The sequence below is a fragment of the Homarus americanus genome, unplaced genomic scaffold (assembly GCF_018991925.1).
Source record: "Homarus americanus isolate GMGI-L3 unplaced genomic scaffold, GMGI_Hamer_2.0 scaffold4060, whole genome shotgun sequence".
In the NCBI taxonomy this organism is placed as follows: domain Eukaryota; kingdom Metazoa; phylum Arthropoda; class Malacostraca; order Decapoda; family Nephropidae; genus Homarus; species Homarus americanus.
In genome coordinates, this window is record NW_024746161.1 from 941,180 (window position 1) to 952,663 (window position 11,484).

The 11,484-nt window shown below is 46.7% G+C and overlaps 1 protein-coding gene across 6 annotated transcripts in view; it reads right to left on the bottom strand.

Annotated features, from left to right (window-relative positions):
- The window catches only part of LOC121878946 (PDZ domain-containing protein 11-like), a 31,090-nt gene extending 27,349 nt beyond the window's left edge, over window positions 1-3,741 (bottom strand). For 2 of the 6 annotated variants that reach the window (XM_042385394.1, XM_042385392.1), the window contains exon 1: window positions 3,374-3,460. The gene's annotated coding sequence lies outside the window, so the exon portion shown is untranslated. Of the gene's footprint in view, window positions 1-3,299; window positions 3,322-3,373; window positions 3,461-3,502 lie in introns of those variants that run through there. The other 4 variants (XM_042385393.1, XM_042385389.1, XM_042385390.1 and 1 more) reach the window with 4 other exon arrangements.
- Window positions 3,742-11,484: the final 7,743 nt, after the last annotated feature.

An 11,484-nucleotide genomic window follows, 5' to 3' on the forward strand; every position in this document is an offset into this window, starting at 1 on the left:
AGATCCTTTGCACGTCGTTTAATTCCACGCACACTGGATTCGTTGAGCCCAAAGTGGCGGCCAACAGCTGCATAGCTCATACCGCTGTCGAGTTGTTTCAGCACTTCATTCTTCTCATTCAGCGTCAGCACTCGTCTTGCCCTCTTAGGTGTAGATCCAGAGGGAGCAGCAGGTCGTTTGGGAGGCATGGTGATATAAGTTGATGTGATGAACCACCAGCAAAAGTTGAAAATCAAAGACTGTTGCCCACGCGGCTTGGCTGATGTCTGTGTTCAGGGAAGGCGGGCCGCGGGTAGACGCTAGTCACGCCACTAGTGCCGCCTAGCGGCGAAAGTACAAACAAGGCCCGCAGAGTTCAAATAAAGCCAAAATAAAAATCCGTCTAAATAATCCGTCGATAATCGAAACCGTCGATAAAAAATCCGTCGATAAAGAGGGAGTACTGTACTTTGTATGTACTTTTTCTGTGAGTTGGAACCAATTACCCAATATCCCATTGAAATAATAGATTCGGTTAACGAAATTTTTGGTTAACGAACGACTCTGTGGAATCAATTGTGTTCGTTAATCAAAGGACCACTGTATAAATATAAAAGAAAGAAATCTTCTCTTACACATAAATATTAAACATAAAGAAATAAAAAAGAAATATAAAAACGTTCTGTTTCCCCCTTACACCAGGGACTCCCTGTACTGTACAGTACTGTAATATCATGTGGCTCTCATAATACTGTAGAGATTTATGGGTCATAAGGGCCTTTTATCACTTGGGATCTGTCCTGTGCATTATTATTCCACATTTATACTATTAACCCAATAATATACACCATTTAACCTCTCTTTTCCCATTGCACCGCATGCCTCAAATGAAGGAGGCTCATTATTGCAGAAACCCAAAGGCTAAGAGACTCACTGGAGCTGTAGCTACCCAACCAGCACTTAAAGCACAGGAACATCTGCCTTGCCAACTATGAATCTGGGCTAAGCTGAACACAGTACAGGTACTGCCACTCTCAGTTACAACTGTCTATGGGTAGTCACTATCCCAAAGGTGAAGAGAGAAATTTCAAGATCAATCCTCCATTTCTGTCTTTTGCTCTAAAGCCATTCCTCACATGGCTAAAGTCAGCTAAACAACAGGGGGGAGAGTGCTATAAAAGTTTCAGGATTGGAAAGCACAAACACCCTCAGTGAAGTTAGCCAATACGCACCTGTACAGTACTGTATAGGCACGCACTCTCACATGAAAAACCAGCCAATAAAGGTAAGCATTCCATTCATCAAACCCACAATTACACATCATACAAGTAAAGGCAATCATGTGACAGAAGTACTGTAGCAATCTTTCCTGGCTCATAATGACTCAATGTTCAAAGTGTGTCAGCAATCTACATTATTTAGATAACAATAAGAATGCACTTTTCACTTAGGTCTATTAAAACCATGCCTATCACATAAGTTCTGAGGACTTATTCAAGCACCTTGAGGATTAGAGTTCTTTGAGTTCCACATTTAGGTGCAGTAATTCTGTAGTGATATCAAACAGGCGGGTCAGACTAATTACCCAAATGTAGCCAAATATAGCCGGAATGAAGTCAAATAATGGTCCTAGATGAATAAATCGGACTACCAATCACTTCTCGACTAGTATATGGTGTCACAGTCACAAAAAATTGGAAAACTTACTTTAATCTGAGTTAATAGATCGCGTGCATGTACCGACGGAGCGAGGAATTACCCAAATGTAGTCGTAATGAAGTCAAATAATGATCCTAGATGAATAAATCGGACTGCCAATCACTTCTCGACTAGTATTTGGTGTCAGAGTCACAAAAAATTGGTAAACTTAATATAATCTGAGTTAATAGATCAAGTGCATGTACCTAACCTAACCTAATCTAACCTAACCTAACACAACTCAGATTAAATTAAGTTTACCAATTTTTTTTTTACTTTATGACACCAAATAATAATCGAGAAGTGATTCACAGCCCGAATTACGCTTGTACGACCATCATTTGACTTCATTGCGGCTACATTTGGGTACATTTGGGTAATTCCTCGCTCCGTCGGTACATGCACGCGATCTATTAACTCAGATTAAAGTAAGTTTTCCAATTTTTTGTGACTTTCTGACACCAAATACTAGTCGAGAAGTGATTAGCAGTCCGATTTATTCATGTAGGACCATTATTTGACTTCATTCCGGCTATATTTGGGTACATTTGGGTACATAGTCGGACCCAGTTAGGGTATTCCATGTTACCCTACCAAACATTAGAGGTTTTCTATAGGTACTGTACTCAGTTTCCTCCTGTATTAACACTGGACCATAAACAATGATCTCCTAAGGAACAAAAGGGGGACAGCAAAGCACTCAACTTCATAGGAAGGCCAGTTGATGTCATCCCACTTGGATGATTCCCATTTAGTGGTAATTTTTCGAAAAAAATTGCCATTCCACTTTCTAAGTTAAATTACAAAAACGGATGATAATTCACATGGGAATTGGTCAGCAGCCAACCAATTTACTTTTACTTTTATCCTCTTCGCCACTGATCGGGCCCTATGTTTTGTTCTCACACGTCATTATAATCACTAAAGATAATTCCTGTTCAATGTGGTATTCTGCTTTAACACAAAGTCTAAAGCCCATCTACAAATTGTTCAAAACAAGAGTGACAATTATCTTTGATATGGAAGAAAAAATCATATTTGCCAAATGCGATAGTGAACCAGTTAAATTATATCAAGATTTCAAAAGTAACAGCATTATTAGTCCAGCTATAAACATGTGCAACAACTTATGTAACTATATTACAGTACCTGTACTTTCATTAATAGTAACAAACAATTCAAAATCAGAATTGAACATTGCGTAGTTGATGCAGCTGCAGCAAGAGTAGCTTTTTATTCAATATACATATTCTATAATGATGCACCACATTCACCAGTCTCAATTAAAAGATTAACGAGTCAATCAATGGCGAAGAGTTTAAAAGTAAAAAGTAATACTATCATATTCATCTTTGCCTCGTCATTAGCACACCCAACAGTCACTTTATTGCCCTTATAACCCATGGGACCTGGTGGGTTGCATGTGCCTCTACAGTGTGGATCAGCTTATTACACAGGCTTATGTTCAAGACGAAAAAAGAAAAGGAAAAACAAAAGTAAGAAAGTTGTAATTCCTCCAAACTTTCCCTGATATTCGAGAGGTAAGACACAAGTTTTGTTCAATATAATTTTTTCGTAGAGTTGCTCCTTCTAACAAAACCCTATTGTAAGCTATTACTGACCCACATACTGTCCTCAGCCTGTACTAGTATTGTTCATATACTGCACTTGTACGGAATATGTTCACCATCCTTACACTGTATATCCAGTGACAGTTTGTATACCTAAACTGTCTCTAAAAATGATGAGCCAATGTGAACTTTTATGAGCTTACTCATTAATTATCTATAAAAACGAAAACACATCAATATAAACAAATCAATACCTGTTTACCTTGCTGTGGGTTCACTACTATTAATCGTTGCTCCTTCTTAAATGTTGATTTATTGTTACACAATTTACCTCACCATCAAAGATGAAACTTATATGAATTAAAGACTTAAATTTTACGCAGCGATAAAAGAAAGATTAGCGAAACTACTGTCGAATACTAGTAATAATAAATTCATTGTAACGCGCGGTCACCGAATCTGAATCTCTGAAGTCTGAAGCCACAGTTCTGACGACGGTCAACACGTTGCCAAGCCTAAAAATTCAGTAAATACAATATTATACAGCACTGTATACTTCCCATCCCGCAATATATATATATATATATATATATATATATATATATATATATATATATATATATATATATATATATATATATATATATATTTCATGTAAATCCACAATGAAAAACGTGGATAAGATAAATCTTGATAAAATCACACGGGGAAAATGTTTCCCTTTTTTCTGTGTGATTTTATCAAAATTTATCCTGTCCACGTTTTCATTATGGATCTACATGATATATATATATATATATATATATATATATATATATATATATATATATATATATATATATATATATATTTCATGTAGATCCACAATGAAAACGTGGATAAGATAAATCTTCATAAAATCACACGGGTCCCTTATTTGTGACCTGACCTGACTACTCACGTCGCCCCCTTCTCTTAAGCTCCTCTACGTGTGTGTTGGTATTGGGGATTAGTGGATGACATCATTATGACCTGACCTCATGTTTAATAAGGTCACCCTGTATATTTAAGCCTCTCTCTGTCCATGTAATCCAGTTGCCTCTAAAGGTGTTCAGACTCAGATTTGCCCCCGAGGGGGCTAGTTTATTGGGCACCCCCTTACATCCTGTGCAAGGTGAAGCGCAGAAGCGTTTACAGCGCCCAACAGGGAAGTATGAAAAGTTCATACTTGCCTTTATGACTCGTACATTAAGGGCGTAAAAGCCTGAAGGGTCATAGGTTCTGTACAGCCGATCGATCGATCGAAAATGCTAGTGACAGGGGGGAAGGAGGTTCAGGGGAAGAATAAAGGGAGGATTGAAGTGAATTTTAGGAGGAGAGAACAGATGCAGTGGCTAAACACCGCTTGCGTGAGGGATTATAAGATGGAGGCAGCAGCAGCAACTCGCCTGGACGCGGCAGGGAGGCGACAAGACACAGCCAGGCTAGCGTCAGGTCAAGCGTCAGGTGCGTGTTGGGTTGGGCAATGGATGTTCAGTGCTTGGTCGGCTTGATTGTGTTTTTGGTTTCTTGTGTGGAGGAGATGTCTTGGTCTTCTTAGCTTGATGTCGATTTTCTTCTCACTCTCCTCCTCTTCTTGCTCTCTTGAAGTGTCCATTCGTTTGTGTTTGGGTCTTGTTGTTCGTCTTCCTCGTGTATTAAGTCCTCATAGGTGTGGAAGAAGTCAGAGACGGTGAGGTTGACCACGTGGGCTTCAGCTCCACGGGCCACGTGGTGTTCTTGGTTCTGTGTGGTGGGCGTCTTCTCTTGAGTTTTCTTTTCTTGGTTTTTCTTTTCTGCTGGTTTTTTCTTTTCTTGGGAGCGTACAGCAAGGAGGGCCTCTTTGTAGCTCAGTTTTTTCTCAAGACGAGCCTTGGCTACCCTGCATTCCTCCTTCCATTTGGGGCAGGTCCGGTCGGCGGAGGAGTGTGGGCCACCACAAGCAGCGCATTTTTTCTCTTTGTTGGGGCAGACCGTGTAGCGGTGTCCAGGGCTGCCACACATGGAGCAGGTGTCCTCCTGCGCCTCACACTTGTTTACAGTGTGTCCATAGTGCTGGCATTTGTAACACCGTTTCGGTCTGCAGTAGGGCTTGACTGGCACAGTTACCCACGCCAGTTGAGCTTCCTTGGGTAGGGTGGAGTGGTGTCCGATGAGGGCAGTGGTGTCGGACAGCTTCTTCACAACTTGGAGCTGCTGCCCCTTGAGGAGCTCACTCAGCTCTGCTTTGTCCATGTGGGCAATTTCGGCGTGGGAGATTACACCCAGCTTCAAGTTGTCCCAAATATAGGCAATCATTTTAAAAGGAATGCCGTTGATGTCTGGGATCTCCGCGAGCTGTGCGGGCATGCCCTTCTCGACGAAGGTGATCTTGATGTCACCATGGAGCTTTAGACGTTCCACCTTGGTGACCCCCACGATCCCATTAGCTTAAAAAAACTTCTGGAGAACTAGGAGGTTTAGTTTCTTGGGGCAGGTCGGCGTATCCGGACGTATCCGCGCCACGTTATCAAACTCGTAACCGTTCATGGTGAGAGAGGGTTAGAGAGTGAATGTGATGCGTACAGCCAGCTACGCCGAGAGACTAGGTCTATGCAGAGGACGTAGGGGTACGATCGCCGACCTAGTCTCGACCATCAACCTCCAGTTCAGGATCAGAGCGTTTCACACCTTACGCTTGAGCCGCTGTGATTGGTCCTCTCGCTACGCGCACCCCAAATCCTGATCCTGGTAAATTGTATAAATATGGCCACGCCTGCCCAGGGAGGACACTACTCACATCGCTCCTGAACCAAGAAGACCTCTCAACAAGACCTCCTGCTGGACCCGGAACTGTGAAGACCGCCCTCTCCCTTGTACCATTGTTGGCCATCTTCCCGGACCGGAACACCCACGACCGTCATCGTCCACAACAACTCACGAGCGTTCTCGGTTTATCGAGCATTAGCTTGCCCTCCCCACTGGTGGTGTGAGTGACCCACACTCCAGCTGGAGAGCAGTTATAGCGCGATATTCCCGGCGTGGTTTGAGCTCTTTTCCTTCTACTACTATTTTTCCTTTTTCGCTCTGGCCTAGGGACCTGCACCCTCAAAAGTGTATTCGTCCTGCGGTCCCCCCTGTAACTGTTCACCTCCCTCCCAGGAGATTGTGAACACGAAAGGGGGTCGGAGCAAAACCCACCCCAGCCGAGTCTTTCCAGGAAAACCGTGATCGTGCGGGTCCACCTGGAAAGAGGGTAGCCATCCTTATCCTTCCCAAATAGGCACACTTAGCTCACGTCTATAAGTGAGCAGTCACATACACTAGGAAATAGGCTTCCCCAACGGGGCTCCGGGAGAGAAGCTCAGGAACCACTCTACGACCACCAGCCAGTGGGGAGTGCTGTAATTCCTCTGCTATTTACTCAACCGGAATAGGTAGGATCTAAAAAACAAAAACAAAAACAAAAAAAACAAAAAAACCCGGTTATGGAGCGCGTACGCCCTCCTAACCGCGACCCCCGCCTGAACCGCCAACCTGACGACCCGAACTACGACAGGCTTCGCACAGAGAAAGCAGACCAGTTACGCGCCTTCAACGAACCCCTGAAAAATAGGAACACTGCCACCACCTCCAACAACTCCACCACCACTGCTACCGCCACTGAGGACAACTGGACGAAGGTAGAAAACAAGAAACGCCGACGTGCCTTTTCGGGAAACGAATGCCGTCAAGCAGCCCAAAAGGCACCCATCACCACCACCAGCTCACCTCCAACGACACTGCCAAAATTCCGAATCACGAAAACGGACGCAAAAACAACATATGCCGCCGTCACAGAGATGGAAAAGCAAAACCCACTGGCCAAGTTCTCAGTGCAGCCCAACCTAAAGGGGGAGATGATTATTCACCCCAAAGACAAGGACTCTGCCACCACCCTCGACACTTACCTGCAAAACACCACCACCGTTGCGTCAACAAAGCTGGACCCCGCCCAGAAACTGATGAAGTCGGTAGTCCTCCGATACCCAAAGGAACTACCTCTCGAACCCCTGGAGAACCACCCGAAGATCTTAAAAGCCGAGAGATGCTCTCCCCTGTCCGACAAGACGGCCACCACGAAACAAGTGCTCATAACGCACTACGGCTCACCCCCAGCACCATAGACCTCAAAACCTGGGGGATCTACGAAGTGAGGCCCTTCGTCCCAGAGCCCCTGCGGTGCTTCAGATGCCAGAAATACGGGCACCATCAGACAAGGTGCACGTACAAGGAAATCTGCGCAGTCTGCGCACAGAAGCACGGCACACACTCCTGCCTCACCAAGTTGAAAAATGGGGAAAAAATTGCCCCCAAGTGTGCCAACTGCGGGGGCAAACACCACGCCTGGAATCCTGGATGCTCCGAGAGAACAAAGAGGGTCCAGGCAAACCGACCAGCAGCAAGACCGGCCCCCACCGCCTACACACCAGCCCCACCAAGTACCTTCGTGTGGGGAACCCAAAGGCCAAAACAACAAAGACAACCTCCTCAGCCAGTCAACACCCAAAGTGCAGCCCAGTTTCCTGGCCTCACTATGGCCACACCTCAGCCACCCAAGCAGCAGACAACGACAACCACGAGAAAGACAAAAGAAGCACACACCAAGGCACCAGAAGGAATGATACACGTATCAGACCTAGCCAAGGTACTGACATCCTTCGCGGAGGGCCTAGCCGGACTACTGGGCCACAAGATCCAACCCACACAGCTCCAAATACTCATGGGGAGCGTCCTCGGGCAAGTCGCCACAGCTCCAGCCAACTCAGTGGAGGAAGCCACGCCGGTCCTCACACGAGTGACAGCCGAGGTACACTCTACACCGAAGAAGGCCACCAGAGAACCCAAGATACCGACAGCTCCCAGAAAGAAACTGGACGTTTCAACTCCCCTGAACCGAACCACGGCCCAGAAGGCAAAAACCACTGAACACGAAGATATGAACCTGATCCAGTTGGAATCGAGCTTGGACATCTCCATCAAGGACCACCAGAAGTCCCCAATGAAACAGTGGTGGAAAACATCAGCACCCTGAACATCCTAACATGGAATGCTCAGGGCATCAAAAACAAGAAACACCTCCTACAAGAAGCAGCAGCCAAGGACAAGCTTGACATCATACTCCTACAAGAAACACTTCTACAAGAACACCACTGTTTCAAATTCAGCGGTTACAAGACATACAGGAGGCATTTCACCAAGGCGCCAACAAGAGGATGTATGATCTTGGTCAAGTCAAGCATACTCTCCGCCGATGTCACGCAGCAATTTCCATGTGGGGAAAACATCGAGACACAGGCCGTCAAAGTAACCCTCCAAGAACGGGAATTAACTGTTCACAACATCTACAAGAACCCAAGGGGCTCACTGGAGGTTACTCAATTATTTGCTTCGGCCGCTGACCACGCCACACTCATAGGAGGGGATTTCAATGCACATCATCCCTTCCTAAGCTCGGCAAGCCCCACAAATGAAGACGGCCTACACCTATACACCACCTTTCAAGATACACCCGAGATCTGCCTCCTGAACACCGGAGAGCCCACCCACACTAGGGGAGGAAGGCTAGATCTAACCTTCGTCTCCAGTGCACTACAGCCTTCGGCCTCCTGGCAGATACACCCCACGCTGACCAGCGACCACTTCACAACCCTAACAACGCTGAAGGTAAACAAACTCCCCACTCCACCCCCCCGAGATGGAGATACAATACCCAAAAGGCAGACTGGGGACTCTTTAAGAAACACCTGGCTAAGTGGCGCGAAAAATCACAGCCGGCCGGCGCAGCACCCGTGGATGAGACAACCCTCCACCACCAATTGGTCGAGGCGTTTCACCAAGCGGCAGAAGAGGCTATCCCAAAAACAAAACCCACATCAAGACAGTACAATGATTACTGGTACTACTGTCCCAGGGTGAAAGAACTCAACCACAGAGTGAACATGGCCCGAAGAAACTACAGGAGACATCCCACGGCAACAAACAGACATCTCCTGCAAGTCATAGTTAAGGATACCAGGGAAGAGAAGGAAGAAATAAAAAACGTAAGCTGGCTCAAGTGGTGCTCCGAACTGAACGAGCACACCTCCCTTGGCAAGATGTGGGCCCAGATCCGAAGGGCATCTGGGAAGGCAACACCACCACCACCAACCCATCCCAACCCAGAAGAGGAAGCCGAGAGACTTGCAAAACTGTTCTCTGACCGAGCAGCAACGAAAAACCTCCCGAGACAGGCGGAGGAGACACAACGGCGTCTGCGACAGGTCAGACTCCAGATGATCGAAGAGGCCTGCAACAGTGAAGATGACACTGACAGACCATTCAACCAGCAAGAACTCCAGAAGTCGCTAAAACGAAGCAAGGACACAGCACCAGGGGCCGACAGGACAACCTACTCCATGCTTTCTCATGCCGGTACAGCTGGACACGAGGCTCTGCTGCAAGCCATCAATGCCTCGTGGACAGCACAAAGACTCCCACCGGAATGGAAGAAGGCAGATATACAGCCCATTCCGAAGCCCAGAGAACCAGACAAACCGAGGCCCATCTCCCTTCTCAGCTGCATAGCGAAGACGGGAGAAAGAATGGCTCTCAACCAACTCAAGTGGAAAGTAGGCAACCCACACCCTCACATCTTTGCTTACACCGAGAACACCGGCACAGGCAACAACATCGCCGAGATACTCAGCACAGTGGACTACAAACCAGCTCTGGTGGTCTTCCTCGACCTGGAGAAAGCCTTCGAACTAGCAGATCCACTGGCCATTACAACGACGCTCGCTGAAAAAGGCGTCAAAGGAAGGTTGCTGGGGTGGATCCAGAACTACCTCACGCAGAGAGAAGCAAGAGTACGCTTTCAGGGAGCAACCTCAAGCTACAGGGTCCATGAAAACGGAACCCCACAAGGAGGCATCCTCAGTCCAATGCTGTTCAATGTCCTGATGGAAAATCTTGTCAAACTTCCTTTCAGACAAACAGCCAAGCTCCTATGCTATGCAGACGACTTACAGCTTATAGTAAGAGGATCAAACAGACTAGCCAACACGCAACACGCACTCCAACTTATAGAAGAGGAGTGCAACAGACTTGGACTCAAGATAAATCCAGCCAAGTCGAAAGCGATGGCTATCTGCACAGACACACCAGACAAGATGCTCTCCATACAAAACACGCCTGGTAGTCTGGACCAACACCCACCAGTGTCTTGGAATCTGGTTTGACCAGAAACTCACCTTCAAGCCGCAACTCGAGTATCTCAGGCACAGGACGAAGAGCAGACACAATATAATGAGGTCGCTCACCAGCAAATCCGCAGGAGCAAACCTTCATGTGCTCAAAGCCTACTACACGGCCGCCATCAGATCGCTGGTAGATTACAGTGCTCCAGCACTCATTGGACTGAGAGAAGACCAAATAGCTAAGCTAGAAGTCATCCAAAACAATGCTCTCAGAACCATGCTCAGAGCACCCATGTGGACCAGAATTTGCAATCTGCAAATGGAAACTGAACTACCACCCCTGGCAGTACGAGTCAAGCAGGTGACAGCCGGTCTCCTCGCCAAAATCTGTAGAGCAGACAAGCCCACAGTTGCCAAGATTCGAATCAGTGCCTCCCTCCACCTCGACCACAGAGTGCGAGGGGCCACCTGGTCACACGAGGCAAGCGAGGTCATCCGACACCTGCAAGCACAAACACTCGTCAAGAACAACCAAGACACACGAGACAATGGTTACGCTGTTCCTCCACCATGGAGCCCTCCACCAGCCACACTCAAATTCACCGACCTAGGCGATAGTAAAGCCAACCTCCAGAAGGAGGACCTCAAAAAAATAACTCTCCAAGCCATAGCCACCGAGACACTGGCTGATGCAGCATCATACTTCACAGACGGCTCGGTGGACCCAAAACATCATAGATCCGGAGCGGCCTTCTACACCCAAGGTCAGACCCTCCAATGGAGACTTTCCAATGACTGCTCCACCCTACAAACAGAGCTGGTAGCAATCTCAAAGGCCCTACAACACACTGCAACACAACACAACAAGTCCATCATAATTCACACGGACTCGAAATCGGCCATGCAGGCGCTGCAACACAGTCAACCAAGAGACAACGTCCACATCATCACCTCGATCCTCGCACAGCTACAGGAATTCCAAAGCCAAAACCGACCAGTCGTCTTACACTGGATTCCCAGTC